The sequence below is a fragment of the Schistocerca piceifrons genome, chromosome X (assembly GCF_021461385.2).
Source record: "Schistocerca piceifrons isolate TAMUIC-IGC-003096 chromosome X, iqSchPice1.1, whole genome shotgun sequence".
Taxonomy (NCBI): domain Eukaryota; kingdom Metazoa; phylum Arthropoda; class Insecta; order Orthoptera; family Acrididae; genus Schistocerca; species Schistocerca piceifrons.
Genome location: NC_060149.1, coordinates 586,822,977 through 586,846,480, shown reverse-complemented (window position 1 = coordinate 586,846,480; position 23,504 = coordinate 586,822,977). Strand labels below are relative to the sequence as shown.

The 23,504-nt window shown below is 45.1% G+C and overlaps 1 non-coding gene across 1 annotated transcript; it reads right to left on the bottom strand.

Moving 5' to 3' along the window:
* Positions 1–18,886: 18,886 nt before the first annotated feature.
* Trnas-cga lies at positions 18,887–18,961 on the bottom strand. The gene has a single exon. It is a non-coding gene; the product is annotated as a tRNA-Ser (tRNA).
* Positions 18,962–23,504: the final 4,543 nt, after the last annotated feature.

Below are 23,504 nucleotides of genomic sequence, written 5' to 3'. Positions count from 1 at the left end.
CACGTGCCCGTCGACCTGGGACCGGACCGCAGCGACGCACGGATGCACGCCAAGACCGTAGGATCCTACGCAGTGCCGTAGGGGACCGCACCGCCACTTCCCAGCAAATTAGGGACACTGTTGCTCCTGGGGTATCGGCGAGGACCATTCGCAACCGTCTCCATGAAGCTGGGCTACGGTCCCGCACACCGTTAGGCCGTCTTCCGCTCACGCCCCAACATCGTGCAGCCCGCCTCCAGTGGTGTCGCGACAGGCGTGAATGGAGGGACGAATGGAGACGTGTCGTCTTCAGCGATGAGAGTCGCTTCTGCCTTGGTGCCAATGATGGTCGTATGCGTGTTTGGCGCCGTGCAGGTGAGCGCCACAATCAGGACTGCATACGACCGAGGCACACAGGTACATCCAAACCGTCATCGAACCCATCGTTCTATCATTCCTAGACCGGCAAGGGAACTTGCTGTTCCAACAGGACAATGCACGTCCGCATGTATCCCGTGCCACCCAACGTGCTCTAGAAGGTGTAAGTCAACTACCCTGACCAGCAAGATCTCCGGATCTGTCCCCCATTGAGCATGTTTGGGACTGGATGAAGCGTCGTCTCACGCGGTCTGCACGTCCAGCACGAACGCTGGTCCAACTGAGGCGCCAGGTGGAAATGGCATGGCAAGCCGTTCCACAGGACTACATCCAGCATCTCTACGATCGTCTCCATGGGAGAATAGCAGCCTGCATTGCTGCGAAAGGTGGATATACACTGTACTAGTGCCGACATTGTGCATGCTCTGTTGCCTGTGTCTATGTGCCTGTGGTTCTGTCAGTGTGATCATGTGATGTATCTGACCCCAGGAATGTGTCAATAAAGTTTCCTCTTCCTGGGACAATGAATTCACGGTGTTCTTATTTCAATTTCCAGGAGTGAACATCCCCTCTAATAACACTCCAACCCAAATCAATCATCTTCTCAAATTCTGACTTGATCACCAAAGCCGCTCAACACATAATATTACTTCGCTATTCGGTCATCTAGAGGACATCAAAGTTCGCTCTTACAGATCCATACACCCCAACAGGTCTCTGCATTCGGACAGCTGCTCCAGTTATTTATTATCATTTATGATCATTTATTATTATTTATTATGATTTATTATTTATTATTATTTATATCATGTTACCTAACAAAAATGGCTCCAAGTTCAACTGTGTTTAGCCCCTATGACAACCACCAGAGCGCTCTGTCATCACGTCAGTTGATTACGCAATTACCATTATTAAAGACGGCTGCACCCAGTGCGAAACGTGTCACCTTCCCCGTACGTGCATACTACATTAAAATTCCAACTTAGCTTTAGTCACACCCTACACATCGTTCAACTGATCCCATTTCCAGATCTTTGCGCATCTGATACATGCAATTTAAGTCGGAGAAAGACATATCAGTTACCTTCTGCAGCCTGTCTACAAGCAGAATTACCTCAGTTACTGCAACAGGACCTTGTCTTGACCATTCGCCTGAAATTCAAGCGCCGGCGGCGGCATGTCAAAGCCACATATCTGTCCATCTAAACAGCCATCCACTAAGCCCCAGGACCAGCATGCCGTAGTGGGCTCTCTCTCTATACCTGCTCTCCAGCTATTGTCTAACGACATACACTGCACAGATGGATTCCTGAATAGCGCAGATCTCTATCCTCCCCTGCATCTCCTACTCGACATGTAAACAGTGTCTCCCTCAGCCAGCGAACCCGTCGTCATTCACGTTGCGCCGACAATTCTGTCAAAACTCACATTCTAAGCAAAGATGAGTATTCATTTAGAACAAATAGACAAACATAACTCCAAGCAGAAGTCATACATATGATTAAAAAGAAAAAAAATGACCTCAATTTAGATTATCCGACATTTATTTACATTTCCTAATGATACAGTCGTAGATGAGTCGTGTCATCCACTCGCTCACTCCTTCTACACACGCTTTCACAGAACTTGTTCTACTTATATGCCACCCACCCTGTTATAATAATTTTGAACAAGCATTTACGCCCCCACATACAACCCAGCTCAATAGAACATAATAATTCCTTTTTCCACAGACAGCCATATTCGGTGAACACTTAAATGTACTAAATTACGCATACATGTAATCAAATAAGCAAATACTTTTACCGACATACACACACCTCTCACTGAGGATAGGGCATTTAATATTATATACTTAAACACAAACCAATGATAACCATATTCCAACGCGCACCTTGTCCTCATAATAAAGCACACTGGCCAATCATGTGACAGCATGTTTTCCTAATTTCAATGTCACAGCTAAACCATACCTCCTCTACTTTGCAAGTATCATTGCGAGCATTGATAGATGACTGCTCAGTACGTCCATTCACACTTAATTCTCGAACACATAAAAACGACCAAAGTATACCAGACAACGATATACATATTTCTAAGACCTCGCGCGTAGTACTCGATCAATCTCTCTGCCTATGGCGGTCACAGAGCAATCTCGCCCTCTTACGTTAAAAGATCATTCTCACTTCGGCATTGACCACTTTACCCCGCAACGTCGCTACCCAATTAATCCTCAACTGAGCAGAGGAATATAGCTACACTTTACCTCTCTTGTCTGAATAGAGCTTTCCTAGACCTTACCCCTCCAAGTGCACCACATTTCTCGAGATGTACCCAAGTATTGGAGCTTAGCACACCATATCGATCTATAGTAACAGATCTCAAAGTGCATTAATTTAATAGCATACAGTTAAGAAGAACAAGAACGGAGTGATATTTATACACAACGTAGTTCAACACATATTTACGTAAACCATCCAATCATCATGTGTACAGCACTGTAGCTGTATATGGCTAGAACGCAGGCTATATCACGTGACTAAACCATCCAGATAGAACACTGGAAAAAAATCGACCTTCAGCAACTTGTCTTTCTCCAGAATAAATAAGTCAACTTTTAAATCCTACCTAGTTACAGCTCTGTCTCAATCGATCATCCCGTACACTCTCTGTTATCCTTTACAACAGAGCTGAGTAAGTTTAGATGTGAATGATTCTCTGTCCTCCTCAAAAGCATCAAATACAGTATTCAACTCACGTGTGTCACTGCTACCTCAGCAGACATACACTATAATACAAACTCAACGAGAAAAAATTGACTACCGTCCTTAGTCCGCACCCTTGGTGTCGTCGTTTTCCTGCATTCCTCTTGTTGCAGCATACTTGACTCCATGTACAAATTCCCCCCTGCGAACCAGAAGACAAGCAAGTACGTTCTCGGTCAAACTCTAGCGCCAAACGTATCCTTCGTACGGCACGAGGTTGACAGGAAACATCGTGTCCGGTGTTAAGTGCTCGCGGGCGTGGCCGACCGTTTGTGGCGGCACCCTCAGGCTCCGCTCGCCGCTGCATGGAATTATTTAATATAGCGGGGTGGTGAGAGTGAATTAGCGAGCGTTCTCGCGACAAGCAAACGCGCACGGAACGCGGTCGACAGGAAACATCGTGTCCGGTGTTAAATGCTGGCGGCCGACCGTTTGTGGCGCCGCTCGCCACCGCTGTCTACCTGGCGCGCTGGCCGTGGGGGCTGGGCGGGCACCGTAAACCGCTTGACGTCAGCCGGCCAGGGAGTGGGCTCAGCCGGCTGCGCTCTGGAGTTTTGCTGTGTGAGCATGGAGAAGTCAGTTGGAATACACCTGCAAGACCGTAATGTCTGAAATAAAGAGACATATTCCAGGAATTTACAGAAGGCTATGTCCGTGCCGTGTATGGAGTGTGTGACGTAAGCGAGGCGGTGGCGTAGCGATTGTACAGTTATTACACGCGCGCGAGAGCGAGTCAATTAGCGGGCGTTCTAGTGCGGTCCAAAGGTGCTGTTATATAGTCATGGCGGAATCCACTGTCGAGCATACTTTGCCGCCAAAAGTGTAGCACTACGTTCTCGATCGAACAAGGACACATGGCGAACGGCTGTGTGAGGTCGGTATAAGCAGGTTTGAACGTGGTGCCGGAAATGTTGCAGGGAAAGTGCCGACCGTTGTGTGATTCAGCTCCAAGGGAGTCAATTTTGGCGGGAAACATGTGGAGACGACGAATGCACGTGGTGAGCGGACAAGGGGCCACTGTGACGTCAAACTCGACAAGTTCCAGCGTGTCCAGCGAAAAACATGTTTACGATGTGGGAGCGATCGCTGAGCTCGCCCCCGCGCTAGTGACCGGACGCCTCACGTGACAGGCGTAGGCAGTGTGTCCGCGTGCTGGTCAGGGGGTGGCGAGGATTTGAACTAATTCAGTTGGAGCGCGGACGTCGTGGTGACTGCACTGCGATATCAAAGATGTGTGTGCTGACTGTGTTGGAGAACAAGTGATGACCATACTGCTTGAAATAAAGTCTTCAGTCCCTTCCCCCCTGCAAAATCAGAGGACATGAATTATGTTACTATAAGTGCAGTTTATTATTTGACGCGATTATGATAGGCTACCAGTGAAAAAAGGTAAGTGACGGAGAAAGCTCGTACATGTGATCAATTATGGTGTTGGGGATTTGAACTTGTGATAGATTTTTGTTATGTATGTAAGGACAATGGCTTTCTCACCGAGAAAATTGGACATCTTGAATAAATAATAAATGATAATAATACATAGAAGTACAGTTTTCGAGAGAATATCGTGTTGGAATTCGAATTTGGCGCAATTTTCTAGTGAAGGTAGGCCTATAATAATAAATGATAATGAATGATCATAAATGATAATGAACAATAATGAATGATAATGAATGATATTGAATGATAATGAATGATAATGAGTGACAATGAATGACAGTGAATGACAGTGAATGACAATGAATGATAATGAATGATAGTGAATGATAATGAATAATAAACAAAACTAAGGTTTTGCATCCATTATCACGTTGGAATTTGATTTTGGAGGGAATTCTCTAGTGGAGGCAGGTCACTAATAATAAATGATAATAAATAATAATAAATGATAATGAATGATAATGAATGTTAACGAATGATAATCAATAATAATAATAAAGACAAGTACGGTCTTTGCATGCATTATCATGTTGGAATTCAAACTTCCCGCCATTTTTTCTTCTGGACGCTTAGGTTAGTGGACGTAGCACCATTGGACTATTTTCCCGCCAAAATTCAAACTTCCCGCCATTTTTCTTGAGGTTAGTTTAGTGGACGTAGCACAATTGGACTATTCTCTCGCCAAAAGCCGCCATCTTGGATGACATCATGCGCTGTTGTCCAGTCTACATGCCGCCATCTTGGATGACGTCATCGCCGCCATCTTGAATAAATTTGGCAACAATGGAGAGTGGGGTGACGCGAAGGTTGTCTCCCTATTATGGTATAGGGTGCCATTGGTTACAAGTCTCCATCACCTCTTGTTCGTATTGACAGCACTTTGAACAGTGGATGTTACATTTCAGATGTGTGACGACCTGTGGCTCTACCCTTCATTTGATCCCTGCAAAACCCTACATTTCAGCAGGATAATGCACGACCGTATGTTGCAGGTCCTGTACGGGCCTTTCTGGACACAGAAAATGTTCGACTGCTGCACTGGCCAGCACATTCTCCAGATCTCTCACCAACTGAAAATGTCTGGTCAATGGTGGCCGAACAACTGGCTCTTCACCATATGCCAGTCACTACTCCTGATGAATTGTGGTATGGTGTTGAAGCTGCATGGGCAGCTGTACCTGTACATCCTATCCAAGCTCTGTTTGACTCAATGCCCAGGCGTATCAAGGCCGTTATTACGGCCAGAGGTGGTTGTTCTGGGTATTGATTTCTCAGGATCTATGCACCCAAATTGCGTGAAAATGTAATCACTTGTCAGTTCTAGTATAATATATTTGTCCAATGAATACCCGTTTATCACCCTCATTTCTTCTTGGTGTAGCAATTTTAATGGCCAGTAGTGTACTTGCAGTGGATCCTGATGCAGTTTGGAATTCCTGTGTGATGGTCTGGATAGATGTCTGCCTATTACACATTACGACCATCTTCAACTGTCGTCGGTCTCTGTCAGTCAACAGACGAGATCGCCCTGCACGCTTTTGTGCTGTACGTGTCCCTTCACGTTTCCACTTCACTACCACATCGGAAACAGTGGACCTAGGGATGTTTAGCAGTGTGGAAATCTCGCGTACAGGCGTATGACACAAGTGACATCCAATCACCTGATCACATTCGAAGTCCGTGAGTTCCGCGGAGGGCCCCATTCTGCTCTCTCACGATGTCTAATGACTAATGAGGTCCGTGATTTGGAGTACCTGGCAGTAGGTGGTAGCACAATTCTCCTAATATGAAAAACGTATGTTCTTGGGGGTGTCCGGATACTTTTGATCAGCTAGTGTATTTGCATTTGCCTTTTGGCATTGCTTCCGCACCCGCCATTTTCCAACGGTATTTGGAACAGCTGACTGCTCAAGTACCAAACTGTTCACACTATTTGGACGATATTGTAGTAATAGGTCGTACACCTGGACAACACTTTGCAAATTTGCCCGCTTTCTTTCGTGTGTTATCTGAGGCAGAACTAAAGTGTAGACTGAACAAGTATGATTTTTTTAAACCTGAGTTGCAGTATCTTGGTCATGTTACAAACAGTCAAGATGTACAGCCTCTTCAGTCACATTTGTTAGCCATACGCGATTTGCTAGTTCTTCGCAATGCCACAGAATTGCAGGTAGTTTTCGAAAAATGAACTATTATATTCGATTCATACCCAATGTTGCACAAATCGCAGCTCCACTGCATCGTTTGCGTCGTAAGAACGTCTCCTTTGTTTGGACAGATGAGAGCCAAGAAGCTTTTCGAAAACTTAAAGATGCATTGCTTAATGATCGATCTTGGTTCACTTTGATCCTGAGACACCGGTTGTGTTGCAAGTTAACGCTTCCTCTTACAGAATCGGTGCAGTGCTTTCGCACAGATTTGTTGATAAAGACAGACCTATTACTTTCGCATCAAAAGTGTTGTCCAAAGCTCAGTGTCACTATTTAGAAATGGAGAAAGAGGCATTGGCTATTGTGTATGGTGTCACCAAATTCCACCACTATTTGTATGGCAGAAAATTCTACTTAGTAACGGACCACAAGCCACTGCAGTCCTTGTTTCATCCGACGAAGCCAGTTCCTGTACGAACTGCTCAACAATTGCAAAGATGGGTTTTCTTGTTGTCTCAACACCAGTACGAGATTGTACATCGTCCGACAGCTCAACATGCGGACGCACTTTCACGTCTTCCGATTGGCCCCGATGCAGATTTTGACGCTTCTGCTGCATCTTGTTGTCATATCGATCCTCTCAATTCTAAATTGCTTCAATCCTTCCCTCTGAACTATCGGAAAATTGCACAGGTCACGGAAGCTGATTCAGGTTTGAACATTTACTAAAATACACTCGTACATCTTGACCTCGCTCATTGCATAGCATGAAGAACTCTGTAGTGCGCCGATACTTTGCACGTCGGCATAGCCTCGCTGTACAGAAAGGTGTGATTATTGTTCAAAATGACGGTGGACAGTTACGTGTGTTGGTCCCCAAAGCTTTGCAAAAAGACGTGTTGCAGTTACTTCACCAAGGACACTGGTAGATTGTCCGTACGAAGCAGTGAGCGTGTCGACCCTGTACTTCGCAGGGTAAAGACACCGAAATAGAACAGATGACGTCAGTGTCACGCATGTGCTGAAAGTCAGTCCGCTCCGCCACAACAATTCTCTGATTGGCATAAGTCGCAGTCACCATGGCAACGTGTGTACAGACTCTGCAGGACCTTTTTGGAACAGACGTTGGTTGATTGTGGTCGAATCTTATAGTAAGTCTCGCCGGCCGGAGTGGCCATGCGGTTCTAGGCGCTACAGTCTGGAACCGAGCGACCGCTACGGTCGCAGGTTCGAATCCTGCCTCGGGCGTGGATGTGTGTGATGTCCTTAGGTTAGTTAGGTTTAATTAGTTCTAAGTTCTAAGCGACTGATGACCTCAGAAGTTAAGTCGCATAGTGCTCAGAGCCATTTGAACCATTTATAGTAAGTTTCCTTTTGCTGTGCACCTAATGAATTCGATAAAGTCACGTAGCACAATTCAGGTGTTGTCCTCTATTTTTTGCATCGAACGTTTACCTGAAGTCATAGTGTCGGACAACGGCCCTCAGTTCACGTCAAATGAATTTGAAACATTCTGTGAACGCAATGGCATACAGAATCTAACTAGTGCACCGTTCCATCCACAGTCCAGCCGGCCGGGGTGGCCGAGCGGTTCTAGGAGCTACAGTCTGGAACTGCGCGACCGCTACGGTCGCAGGTTCGAATCCTGCCTCGTGCATGGATATGTTTGATGTCCTTAGGTTGGTTAGGTTTAACTAGTTCTAAGTTATAGGGGACTGATGACCTCAGAAGTTAAGTCCCGTAATGCTCAGACCGATTTGAACCATCCACAGTCCAACGGCGAAAAACTTTCAAACAGCAGATGGCCAAACTTCGCTCCGAAGCATTGCAACAGTTTCTCGCCTCCTATTGTTCACAACCACGAGATGGACCATCGTCGGCGGAAATGCTTCACGGCCGCCGCCAACGGACCCTGCTCCACCCTCTTCAGCATTCGGCGCCAAAGGAAGTATCGCTTTGCGCCGCACGATAGTGTGTTTTACCGGCTTCTTATCGGCAGCAGACGGTGGGCGCGAGGTGAGATCCTTAATCGATTTGGGGTGTGTATGTATCTCATTTGAGGCCCCGACGGATTGCAGCGCCGACATCACAATCAAATTCGCCACTGTCATGTGCACGATGATCCTTCTCTATATGTTCCCCCAGATTCCCGTATCCCGAGGACAGCGCGGCCACAGCAGTCGCCAGAGGGTGTCATGACGATACCTTCGGACGATCCCGTGGAGACGGAGCCTTCGCCTCCTCCACCTCCTCTCGTTCTACCAATGGAGCTGGACCCGCCCACGCCACAGCAGCCGACGCCTTCTACATCTTGTTATGGGCCTCGGGAAGTGGACGCATACCCTTCTGGTCGTTTTCCGGGTGATGTTTCCGCCAGAGCGAAGGCCGGAAGTCTGACGTCTTCTGCAGCCACAGCTTCCAGTCCATCGCAGCATCCACGCTCCTGCCTCCCGCCGTTGTCGAGTTTCCTATACGACAACGGTCCGTCACTATGGGGGGGGGGGGGGGAGGAGAGGAATGTTGCGGCGTAAAGTGAAGCGCCGGTACTCCAGTCGGGAACCATAGAGCAGAGAGGGCTGTGAGACCAACGTCAGCCAATTGCACGCTGACCGACCCCTCTCCAGGACGATAACGCGACTGCAGCGGCCTCTATGCGAAGAGGACATACGCGCCGCGGCCGACTGGTCGCGGCCTAGTTGAATTGCAGCTTCAGTATCAGGCACTTGTATAGCAGCGACTTAGCATTGATTATACTGAAGAAACTTACTTACTGTTTATGTCGCCATCTGTTTGCGACGCATTTGTGTAATTTTCAAAGTTAAGTATTGTCATTCCCTTTTTTGTAGTAAAACTCATTAATACGATTTGTTTGAATGTTGTCTAGCGATCCGAGAAAGCAGGTTTCCTAGACACACCATATCCGACGATTAGGCTGGATTTAACACCGCAAGTGGCAGATAACAACAGCACAACAAAACCATAAGCACTGTGGTCTACAGGTAGCCTAAACGAGTTAATAAAAAGCTGTTTTACTCCATCCTACACGTCCCCTATGGTTCAAAATTAGAAAAAAACCCTAGGATAGCTGCAGAAACGTCATATCTCAGTGCGACATGTGACCTCTGTGCGCCATGAGGACCCTAACTCATGCAGATTACCTCACAGCGAGAATTAGAAACAGGAACTAGTTATAAACACTAAGTGAACTATAACCAGAAAGGAAGGAAACGATCACGTATACAACATAGACTGGTGTAAAAACTTTAGGTCGAAAGTAACTTCCTCACGATATGTCACTACCAAGTGACATAGCTCGATGAAACTTTTACCATTCATAGAAAGAACTGCTAAAATACATCACAGAAGGTAACTGAATGAAATACGCAGTGAGACGAATAGAAATTACACTTTCATTCAAAGACTGTAATTACACTAAAATCAGCGAGATTTATAATGGTCCCCTTGACATTACAAAAGGCGGAACACGGTTCTTATTAGCGTGCGTGATCGTCACGGACGACAGTGCATGCTTTGAAACGTGCTCCCATGTTTGCCACAAGGTTGGGAAGGAGTTCTCAAGGCAGGGCGTTCCATTCCTCCACCTGCGAGATTGACAACTGCTGGATGGCCGTTGGTGTATGTGGTCGATCTGGAACAGGTCTCCCCAACATATCTCATAAGTGCTTGATAGGACTGAAGTAGGTGGAACGGGCAGCCCAGTCCATTCGCCGAATATTCTCTCGTTCCAAGAGCTCCTCCACCTACGCCGTAGGACGCAGTAGCACAGTGTCAACCACAAAAATGACGTAAGGGCCGAACCTACCGCTGAAAGGCCATACTTAGGGAGCGAGTAAAACGTCACAACAGCTTTGACCAGCACTTGCACTGTGTTGAAGATTTGGTGCGAGTGGTTCATCCTATAATTACTGCCTGGGTTTTTGAGGAGCTGATCTTGAGGCACCATTGGCTACATCAGGAGTTAAACTGATTGAGGTGGATTTGGAGGGATCTTCGAGATTTCTAGATTTAGGGTAGAGCGCGAGGAAAGCGGTGTCATCACCGTACTGAAGGAGGTGGTTTGGGCACATCAACAGTGTAGAGGAGATAAAGGAGGGGAGACAGGACAGAGCTTGCGTATAAAGTTAATTGGATGTGCGTATGTCTAGAGTTTGAAATGGAGACCGGTATGCTATACATGATTGTAGACTTTCTCTAGGCCGAGGGAGACAAGGGTAGCGATTTTTACTGAAATTGACCTTGGGGGGAAAGGAGTTGGGTGAGATGCAGGAGCTGGACATCAGAGGACAAATTTGGACGGAAAACACACTGGTTATTGGGAAAGAGGTGGTGTTGGTTCAGATGTTTATGGATGCGTCAGGAGAAGATTGATTTGAAGAACTTGCTAAATACTGAGGTGAGGTGGTTGAGACGGTAGGAGGAGCTATCAGTAGTGGATACATATCGTTTGAGGTAAAGTGGGATTTTGGAGGTTTTCCATTTTTGAGGATAGTAATCTGTGGAGAGGATAGTGGTGTAAGGGGTTGCAAAGGAGACTAGAAAGGGGAGGGGACATCCCTTGAAGTGTCGACAGGTAGTGCAGTCGTGTCCAGGAAAAGTGTTGCGTTTTTTGTGGAGCAGTTGTTTTATTTCATGTGCTAGGATTGGTGTTCAAATGTGTGTGAAATCGTATGGGACTTAACTGCTAACGTCATCAGTCCCTAAGCTTACACACTACTTAACCTAAATTATCCTAAGGATAAACAAACACGCCCATGCCCGAGGGAGGACTCGAAACTCCGCCGGTACGAGCCGCACAGTCCATGACTGCAGCGCCTTTATCGCTCGGCTAATCCCGCGCGACTAGGATTGGTGTATTTAATTCTGTTTGTGGTATGTTGTCCAAGTACTGGAAGCTGGGAGCCAGGGGTGGGGCAGCGGAGCTTGTGCGTTCGTTGATGGTAGGAAGCATGAAGTGATCAAAATGCCACAAACATAAGGTGCAAAGTGACCAGCTTTGCTTAGGTTGTCGGGTACGGGATGGTTTTTGTGGAGGAGCGGAAAGTGAAGGACTTGGTTGTTACCATTGAGTCGGCGGAATCCTTTCCAGTACTTGAAAGAGGTACTAGGGAGTTAGGGAGTGTAGCGTTCTGGCGAATGTGTGGCGCCATTCCCGGCTTTTTTACATTTAATAAGCTCCTGGCGTGTCTCTGCATTTGGTGGTGGCATGTGAGCGTATCCCACTTATGAGTCGGCAGGAAGAAGCTGTACAAGCGACAGCATTCTTAGAGGAGTAGGGCCTGTGGGGGAAGGGTGAGGCTATGAGGATATATGTTCTTGGTAGCAACTTTGGCGGTTATAGCGTCTGAAAAACTCTGTTTTAGGAAGGACGTGGTAGGAGGCATGTCGTCAGGTTGCCGGAAGATTTAGGGCTGGCTTTCAATCTGGGTTTCTACGATTCTCAATAGGCATTCCAGGTGGCGTGGGAGTAGTGTTGGAGAACTTTCAGAAGGAGGTTGGGATGGGGTGGGTGGGGATGAGGCAGAGTGTACGAGATACTGAGGAGAACAGGTAAGTAGTCACTTCCAATTGGCTCGAGGACATCTGCAGTGCAGGGTCAAAGGAGGCTTGGAGATGGTAGGACGATATTTGGGGTGGTCTTGCATTCATGATGGGTGTAGTCTGGCATGGGGAGCATGTCATCTTGCAAGGAGTCTGTAAACTGGGGATACTCCTGTGGTGGCAAACTGCAGCTCCGCCTCCGGCCAGTGGAATGGGGTTATCTGTACAGTTTAGGATGTGGAGATAGGTTCGTATGGTGTGGTGTGGCAGGAGGAAGTTTCATTAGGGACATTGCATGCAATAATTTTTTATTTATATATTTTTTTATTATAGAGAACGGATGTTGTGGTACAGCATGTCGTAACAATGTCTCTCCACTATAAGAGATAAGCGTAGTTTGTGTAGGTGAGAACTAGAGGGGACTTAGCGTAGATCGGCCGAGCCGTGACCCCTGTAGCAGCACGGAAGGATACTGAAACCAGCGGTTGGAGGCAGGTGACTGGCGGCGTCAGAGAGATACTGCCATCGCTGACAGCGACGTCTGTAGTGAGACTTGCGCCCCCGGGATGCATGGAGACCTCTGAAGACTAGGAGGGAAACAATCCTCCCAGCTTTTTATTTACGTCGCATTAATTCCTTAAGATCATTTATATGAAACAGAGAATGGCGAAAGAAAGGGAGAGGATGGGTGAGTTACAGGCGCACAGGTCATTGTGGCAATGGAAAAAGCTGAAAATTTGTGCCGGACCTTAAGTCAAACCAGGATTTACCGCTTCTCGTGAGTGGTTACCTTAACATCTTTGGCCATCCGGACACGTTCCCTGACCAAACAATATTTTCAACTTATCGCACGCTGCAACGTAGCGTCCATCGTCCATTAACCCCCTACTTGCAGGTTATTGATTCCCGTTGAAGTTCAGACGATATTACTGCATCTGGACCGAAACAAATGTCAAGGAGTCGTCGCGATATTACAGAAATGTATATATTTGAATTGTGTGTGTTCTGTCAGACATGTCCGACAGAACAGACATCACTCAAAAACGTGTACACTGAGGTGACAAAAATTATGGGATACCTCCTAATATCGTGTCGGACTTCCTTTTGCCCTCTGTAGTGCAGCAACTCTGCATGGCATGAACTCAAAAAGTCGTTGAAAGTCCCCTGCAAATATACTGGGCCTTGCTGCCTCTATAGCCGTCCATAATTGTGAAAGTGTTGCTGGTACAGCGTTATGTGCACGACCTGACGTCTCGATCACGTCCCATAAATGTTCAGTGGGACTCAAAAAATGGTTCAAATGGCTCTGAGCACTATGGGACTTAACATCTGAGGTCATCAGTCTCCTAGAACTTAGAACTACTCAAACCTAACTAACCTAAGGACATCACACAAATTCATGCTCGAGGCAGGATTCGAACCTACGACCGTGGCGGTCGCGCGGTTCCAGACTGAAGCGCCTAGAACCGCTCGGCCACCCCGGACGGCTCAGTGGGACTCATGTCGGGTAATGTTTTCGGCCAGACCATTCGTTCGAATTGTCCAGAATGTTCTTGAAACAAATCGCGAACAATTGCGGTCCAATAACATGGCCCACTGTCATTCATAAAGATCCCATCGTTGTTTGGGAACATTAAGTCCAGGATTGGCTGCATAAGAGCCGAACGTAGTCAGAGGACGCAGTCCATTCTATGTGACCAAAGCCGACATCTTTATGGAGCCACCACTAGCTTGCACAGTGCCTTGTTGACAACTAGGGTCCATGGTTTCGGGGGGTCTGCGCCACATTCAATCCCTACCATCAGCTCTTACCAACTGAAATCGGGGTACAAGTGACCAGGCCACTGTTTACCAATCGGCTTGAGTCTAACCGACATGCTCATGAACATAGGAGAGGCGCTGCAGGTGATGTCGAACTGTTACCAAGGGGAAATTGCGTCGGTCATCTGCTGCCATAGCCCATTAACGTCAAATTTCTGAGCACTGTCCTAACGGATACGTTCGTGGCACGTCTCTGAACATTGAATTTATTCCGAAATGGAATGTCCCATGCTTCTAGCTCGAACTACCATTCCGTGATGAAAGTCTGTTAATTTCCGTCGTGCAGCTACTGTATACATTCCTTGTGATCCCGGAGTCCGTGTAACGAACGGGGAAGGAATGCAGGCCACTTCTGCTATACGGCTGTCTGAAGGGTAGTCGAGTCCTAGGCGCTAGCCGTACTATACTAGACTACCAGCAGTCCAGATATGCTCCGATTAAAACTACTTTGTGATTGACGTTTCAGTGAGCCGAGTGGTAGAGCCGGGTATCAGCTAATCACAGCTGTATCTTGAGTTCCACGTGCTCGTTGTTGCACGTTCGTCAGATACATGGCTTACGAGGTAACGCGGCCTGTAGAGGTTGGGAGGGGGTCAGTAGGTGTCGGCCGCATGGGCATGACATGAGGAAGAGGGGAAGGAGCGACAAATAGGCAGTGATTTCTGCATGTTCTGTTGCATCAAATTAAAATAAGTTTATGCAAATAAGGCAAAACTATATATATCCTACGAAATTAGTACTTTGGTAGACGTTTTAATTTCTGCACAAATATTCTGAAAAGAATAATGTCAGATTCACAATCTTTATCAAGCGATCATAAATAAACTAATTGATTAAAAGCTTCGGTTCTTTCACACCATATAGTTTCACATCGTAACTTGCCTTTAGTGGTCATATTTATTATGATTAAAAAACCGACAGTAGTTAATTCGGAGAGCTTGCAGTGAAAAATGGGATCGCTTGATACTTCACGTTCAGCGGACTTTAAATTATATGACACTGAAATTGTTTTTTAAGGATGGAAGGAGGGACACATATCACTACAATGTGGAGTAAACATAATTTAGATAGTCGGCGCACGCAGATGTGCTATGCCGAAATCATTTACGTGTTTCATGTTTCTGTTTCTTATGCAATTTATTAGATAAATTACATCCGCAGGAACCCTGGCATTGCAGTTACATTGAACTGTAACAAGTTTAAATGAAACGAAACTGAGTGTGACATATTGGCGTTGAAGTATAGCACTGGCGTCGTAGGAGAAATATTGTGACATTCGAACTTTTTTAAGCTTAATTGTTATTTTCTCTAAGAAAAGCATGTTCTCATAGAATTCGGTCTTAAATCTAATGGCTCTCAATTTAGTTAGTATAATCCTTTTATCAGCGCCATAAACTAAGTGCACGAACGTAAGAAGGTTGAGAGTTCGCATAAATCATGCATTAGTTTAAAATGTTGATCGATGTATTAAAATGCAATGGAGATTTGTCTCAAGTAAAAGCACAAATAATGGAATCTGTGAATCGTTCTGTAGCTCTTGTTGATGCCAAAGGGTCATCAAAAACTTCAACAAACCTTTAGTAATAGTTATGTACAACCATAACATCTAAGCTTTCACGGCCGGCGTCTTCATTAATTAAAACTTCCGGGCTGAATTGCCGTGGTCCATATATAAAACTTCTTCTCCTTCCTGACGTTTCGTTGCCTACTGCGGGCAACATCTTCTGAGGTGAGTCGGCGACTGGCTGCTAGGCGCTGGTGGTCCCGCTTATGTACAACCTCTCGTATTATTCGACTATCCTTGAAAAGGCGGCTACAGTAACTTCCAGAAAACAAGATATGATCGACTCGTTACAACAAAAAACATTCCCACACCAGTCGACTGTAGAAAAGGCAAATCGCTTGATCTCGTGGCCCAGTATAAACCATCTTTACCTCTGTATGTTGCATATGGACTGGCAAAATATACTGCTAGAGGATCTTCAGACTGCCATCAGATCACTGCCATTTAAATTCCATTGTACTCATATGCAATCAAGTTATGTATTACGTAGCAAGTAACAACAGGGTTCAAATGGTTCAAATGGCTCTGAGCACTACGGGACTTAACATCTGAGGTCATCAGTCCCCTATAACTTAGAACTGCTTAAACCTAACTAACCTAAGGACATCACACACATCCATGCCCGAGGCAGGATTCGAACCTGCGACCGTAGCAGCCGCGCGGCGCCGGACTGAAGCGCCTAGAACCGCTCCACCACAGAGGCCGGCGTCCTCAGTTTCGAGACATCATAAAGGCGAAGAGTAAACATACCCCATATTAACGACCACCAATAGGAGTCCAGATGGAGATTTGACACTGTGACTTACACCACGATCAGGCCACAAATGCTTGAAGTGTGATTGTAAAGTGATGCGCATGTATGTGCGGCGTTCAATAAGTTAATTTTCTCTATTTTATGAAAACATTTTACACAATTTATCACGTTGAAAAATTTTTATTGACATTGTGCAACTCTTCTGTTAATGTTGTTCATAGTTGCTATGTTTTTCCAAGCAGCTTTGGTAACGTGACACAAGTTTTTCCAAACCTGGGCTGCACCATGTCAGGTTCTGCTCTCGTCTTGAGGAATCTGCGAGCTGGCATCAATAGAAAACGTCTTAAACTTTTGTCTCTCTCAGTTCTCTTCGTTCACGGTAATATTCGCCGTCATACAGCTCAAATGAGCCAAGCAGAGCTCAGAAGATTCAACCTGTAAACGTTCCTGCATCCTCCATATTAACCAGATCTTGCCGTAAGTAATTTTCACATGTTCCCCCAACTCAAAGGTCGTCTTGGGAGTAAGCACTTCAACTACGATGATGAAGTCACATCATTAGTGAACAACTGGTTACAAACGTGGGAACTGACCTGGTATAACACTGGTTTAAAAAAACTTGTCTCGTTACCAAAAATGCTTGGAAAACATGGCGACTATGTAGAAAATTAGCAGAAGCATTGTACAATGTCAGTAAAATTATTTCAGCATGATAAATTGTATGTAATTTTTTTATAAAATAGACAAATTTTCTTATTGGATTCCCTAGTATAATGAAACTTAAGTGTCAATGATGGTGAGTAAGGAGGAGGCTGGAAATATTAACATTATTACTTGATGCGATTTTTACTGCTTCGCCTGGCAATCAGTGAACGAAAACTTTAGTGTATTTATGTTGTGTGAGCGTGCTTTAGAGTGTGATATAAGCCACACGTGCAGAAGTACTTAGATTGAACCCAGCGACTGCTTGAGTTAGTGTTATATTCCTTGTGGTATAGACGACCATTGACTGAAGATGGATAAGATTGCGCCTGCTGTACACGTATGCAGTGGAAAGTGCCTACTGTCCGTTAACAACTAGGAATCTGTGTTGATCACAGTCGACAGGCGTCAAACTGCTGCCCTGCATTTCCTAGCACGAAAAAAATGACGAACTCACATTCAAAATCACATTCCAAGTCCTCACAACAGTTGTATATCATACTCACCAAATCCCTCCTAGCAGAGACAGAAAAAAAACCTCGGTGGTGGCGAAATGACCAATCAATAAGGGAATTTATAGTGGTACAAAGCTTTTCCTCCAATTAGGAGATACCAGAGATAACGCCTCAAAACCTAACATTTGAGCCGGCCGTGGTGGCCGAGCGATTCTCGGCGCTTCAGTCCGGAACCGCGCGACTGCTACGGTCGCAGGTTCGAATCCTGCCTCGGGTATGGATGTGTGTGATGTCCTTAGGTTAGTTAGGTTTAAGTAGTTCTAAGTTCTAGGGGACTGATGACCTCAGATGTTAAGTCCCATAGTGCTCAGAGCCATTTGAACCATTTTTTGAACCTAAAATTTGAACAACAATTTTCCTTGCGATGGGTCTGAAGGAATCAGTCGCGATGCTGTGTGTAAGGAAAGGACGAGCAGACAGATGCCTTTTCAAACTGGCGCCGCAACTAGCCTCGGAGACTTAAAAAAATTTGAGAAAGCACAAACAGAGAAAATACGGTCTGCACAAGTTAATAAAATCTCATGGAGGGTAAAATAACTGCTGCATTTTATTATTCCCCACGAGGGTTAGAAAAATCATGTCAGACCTCATTACAATGTGCTCACAGGAAAAAGAAATTTTGTTTATTTGTTCTTTCTTTACCCTGCCTAATTAAATGGTATGACCACAAGGTAGAACCCTAACTCTTGTGATCAACATGAAAAATCTTTAAATGCTCTCTACACACATACAAATGTTATCAAGTATTATAGTGTACTGATGTGAGATAACAGGATAAAATCATGGCATCAATTGATTGAGTTTACGTTAACATTAGAACACTTTTCATTTATCAACACTAGAGTCAAATTTGAAAGTGAAATTGAACAATACACCCGTCCCAATAGTTGAAATCACATGACAACAAAGTGTTTAACACTGTGACTCAATAAAAACCCATAGCATTTGGCATCACAAGAAATTAAGACTAAACATAAATGACCGGTTGACAAGCACTTCCTATTTTACTCTGTTTGAAAAGGAAATATTCACAAAACACTTTAACTGCATTCCTGAAACTGACAATCATCTGCTTACTTTAGAAAAAGTTCAATTTAATTATATTTTAGAAAAACACATGCTCATTCGACAAATCTTCAAAGCGATTGTTATTAAATCTGGTTTTACATAGAACCTTCCAAACAACAGTAACTTCAGAATGAAATTTTCTCTCTGCAGCGGAGTGTGCACTGATATGAAACTTCCTGGCAGATTAAAACTGTGTGCTCGACCGAGACTCGAACTCGGGACCTTTGCCTTTCGCGGGCAAGTGCTCTACCAACTGAGCTACCGAAGCACGACTCACGCCCGCTCCTCACAGCTTTACTTCTGCCAGTATCCCGTCTCCTATCTTCAAAACTTTACAGAAGCTCTCCAGCGAACCTTGCAGAACTAGCACTCCTGAAAGAAAGGATATTGCGGAGACATGGCTTAGCCACAGCCTGGGGGATGTTTCCAGAATGAAGGTTCGCAGGAGAGCTTCTGTAAAGTTTGGAAGGTAGGAGACGAGATACTGGCAGAAGTAAAGCTGTGAGGACCGGGCGTGAACGCCGGCACGGTAGCTCAGCGTGTTCGGTCAGAGGGTTAGCAGCCCTCTGTAATAAAAAAAACTGAGTCAATCGATCAACAACGAACTTAAACGGATGTCTTACGACGTCCGCCCCCGAGCAGATGCTACGAACGAAAGCGGACAAAATGAGATTTAAAAAAAAATTAAAAAATAATTAAAAATAGAAAAATACTTTTAAAAAAAAGTTGGTAGAGCACTTGCCCGCGAAAGGCAAAGGTCCCGAGTTCGAGTCTCGGTCGGGCACACAGTTTTAATCTGCCAGGAAGTTTCAACAGTAACTTCCTTAGTATGGTGCGTTGGGTACGAAGCGCTCATTCTATCATAACAAGCACTTCAGCGTATGAACGTCCACCCATTCCAACTCATATAAATTTAAGGAAATGTCACAGGCTACCCTGAAGCAACTCAATATTAGCAGCATGAAACTATGGGTTCTTGAAATAACCAAACATTATAGCAGTAATACGCACTCGTTTGAAAAGCCGACTGTGCGACAACAACGTGCACTCATACAAAGCCTGTCGTTATAGAACAACATTAAAATTCAGTAAGCAGTTCGAATCGTAGAAATAGTGTAAGGTAATCAGACAACTGTCTATTAACAAGTGACACTCATGTGAAGTCTCTCGCTATATCGAGGGTAAGACAATAAATATCTGCAATCAATTTTTATAATTTATTGCAACAAGAGTTAACAGTTTTTATTGATATCGTTCTTCAACATAGTAACCCTGCTTCTCAGTACGTTCGGTTCGCCGTTGCATAAGGTTGCCGTTACCCAGTAGAAAAAAAAAAAAAATCTTGGCCGTGTCCATCAGAGCTGGATCGACGGACTCTTCAAGCATCTTTAAGTGGGTCATCTACAGTGATGATTCGTTTTAGAAACGTTCCAGCTTCGTTAGCATGATGGTCCAGTAGATGCTGACATATTTTTACAATGTTCCGCTTGTGCTCTCCATAGAGTTATTTTGGAACCCATTTTGCGCAGGCTTTGTAAAAGCTGAGCCTATTGTGCATGACTTCATATGCAGAACCATGACTAATCTGCAGATGGTTTGCTACATCATCAACAGTCACTTGTCTGTTATTCAGAATCAAAGCACGGACTCGTTCATTAATGACATGAGTTGTGGCTGTAGCTGGTTGCTATAATTTTTCCTCGTCTTTCACGCTCCTCCGACCACTTTTGAACTACTTAAGCCACTTCAATGTGACAAAAAATTGTCACCAAATTACCTTGAAAGTCTTCTGTGAATTTCTGCTCCTGATATGCCTTCACACGACAAAAAAGGGATTGTGGATCGCTGTTCTCCTGTGGTGTAAACAGAGACTGGCGCGGCCATCTTAAAGTCGCTGCAACCTGCCACAGGCGAAGATAACGGTGTCATCCAGCGGCTGGTGAGAACTCAACCTAAAAAAATTAGAGTAAAATTACAGATACTTACTGATTTGCCCTCGTAGAACCACACCAACACGATATATGGCCGAATCCATGAACACAGTTTGCATGCATTGTGCTAGTACGCAGTCTACGAGTAGGAATTAGAAAATGACGAAATAGCCACGTCAAAGTACAGTACCTGCTTCTATCAGTAGCATACGTGGGTTGTGATTAGAATTCAATCCCTGCGTCAAACTTGAGTAGATAAGTTCATGCTGCACCGCCTCTAGAATCCACAATACTGCAGGGCTGCGACGCCCACTGTGTGCAACTGGTCCCAAAAACAAACAACATCCACAGGTTGCGGCAAGGCTCATCCCGAGTGAGCAAGCAACCGCCTTTGCTCGTGGTTCGGTGCACCGACTGACGACTCCTTCCGTGCCACCTTCTGACTGCCACCACATAAACACTTCCGCAACTAGAAAGAAGACCACAAGGCACCAGAAAGTATAGCCAACCTAGGACTTAAGTCTGATAATGCTAACCTAGGCAACAGTGTCACACACAGTACAATATATAAACTTTCTGAAGTAATGGATGATTCTTCATCAATGTCCAAAATCTTAACTTTTGCCCTCACTCGGGCCCCATATAAATCACCGATAAAATTGGAAGTTTATATATTACCTACTCTCTCTGGAGCATAAATGCATCTGCGATGCGAGCATGAAATGAATTTGCTAAAGACATAAGAAATTTCGGTAAACAGCCCCCACAGTCGCGGGTTCGATTCCCGGCGGGGTCAGGGATTTTTCCTGCCTCGAGATGACTGGGTGTTGTGTCGTCTTCATCATCATCATTCATCACCATTACGGTCGGAGGAAGGCAATGGCAAACCACCTTGCCTAATACAGCGGTGCGGGTCACCCGCATCGTCCCCTACGCTCCACGGAGTATGGGACCTTATCATCATCATCATCATCATATATACATATATTGTTTAATATATGTTGCATTTGATTTATTTTTGTGGATTCTTTTTGTATACACAAAGTGTATGTATATATATGATGATGATGATGAGGTCCCATATACTCAGAGGAGCGTAGGGGACGATGCGGGGGACCCGCATCGCTGTACTAGGAAAGGTGGTTTGCCATTGCCTTCCTCCGACCATAATGGGGATGAATGATGATGATGATGACGACGACACAATACCCAGTCATCTCGAGGCAGGAAAAATCCCTGACCCCGCCGGGAATCAAACCCGGGACCCCGTGCGCAGGAAGCGAGAACGCTAGCGCAAGACCAAGAGTTGCGGACATATATATATATATATATATATACATTAAAAATCATTGTTAAATCAATGTCCCTTTCTGGAAATAAGAGACACACAATAAAGAAAACAAAAACAATACAAAATATGGTCCTCACTGGGGTGAAATCAAATGTAATCTTTTCAAATATCATTGTCTTTTCCTGAAAACGAAACAAAGGAGCAAATATGCAAACAAAAAAAAATTACACGTTCACTTTTGATATATAACACAGTGTGTGACCCAGTCACTTCATTCTGCAATTTCTCCACACGAAAAAAAAAAGCTTGCAGTTGGAGAGGCAGAAATATGGTTGCCAAAAGTTTTGGTGTCTCTCCTCACGGCTTTAGTCATTACGCAGATTCCTTCATCCGAAATAACCGTTCAACCGAACGTTTGGGGGTGTTGAATAGTTTACGTATGTAATCATTTGGAAAGATGCTCTTGAGTGACAGTGGGCTTGAACACAGCGGAACTTCACCTTCAGGTCAACGAGGGCTTGGGTTGGCAACATGATTAATAGCATTAGCTGCATACCGGAGAGGCGCATTCGAAAAAGTTCACCCTCACACCATAGTTTGGAAAAGAGAAGCTAATCAACTCCTTAGGCAGGGAGATGTGATGTCTCAGTGATCTTGGCAGGGAAAGACAATATAGTAAATAAGCGACCACTCGCCATCAGTAAAAAAATAACTAAAGAATAGTGTGGGTAGTTCGGCAGTAGAGTAAAACTGCACGTAAATTGAAGGTGTAGAAGGGAAGAAAGGAAAGGAAACGGATTACTGGTGTCAGCTACATCAGGACATTACACAGAATCGCCGGCAAGGAGTGTGGCAAACTGGGATCCGAACCGAGTATCGCCTGCTTACTAGGTAGGGGCGTTAACCACTATGCCATTTGGAACACAGCATTGTCGCCACCGCACGGACTACTTGGGCACGCCTCACTGCCGACCCACACTCCCAACTATCGCCACCTAAACTCAGTGCCTACCCATTTCCTCTATGCTCGCTACTGTGAGATTCTCTGTACGAGGTCGGACGTACTCGTGCATCTACACTGAAGAAAGTGGATCAACTGCCAATCTAGGAGAAACAATTATATGAATGCGTTGTGTGTGTTCTTTCGGACATGTTCAGAAGCACACACATCATGCATTCGAATAATAGCACAGTAAGAATTAGAAAGGGGCGCCAAAAAAAAAAAAAAAAAAAATGTAGCAGCCGATGGCAGAGGCCCGCCGTCATTAATTCACAATGCAGATCGGCAGAACGGATGACTGTGGTCCTGCCTCTTTGGTAGCGGAAGGAACTGAGTCACCCACACTATGTCGGGATTAGTCTCTTAGATAAGAGACTGCCCATTCACTAAACAGGCAATACAAAATCCCAGCGGATTCCGCAGACTTTCACTATGAACTTCTTTAAAATATATCCTCCAGTACATTAAGTCTTAACACCTTTTACAATTATAAAAACAGTGTAGAGGAAAGGATCTTTAAACCGGTAGGAATAGAGTCTCATGTCCACTCCAGAGGGCACTGACTCAAGTGTATGGCTCTGAGCACTATG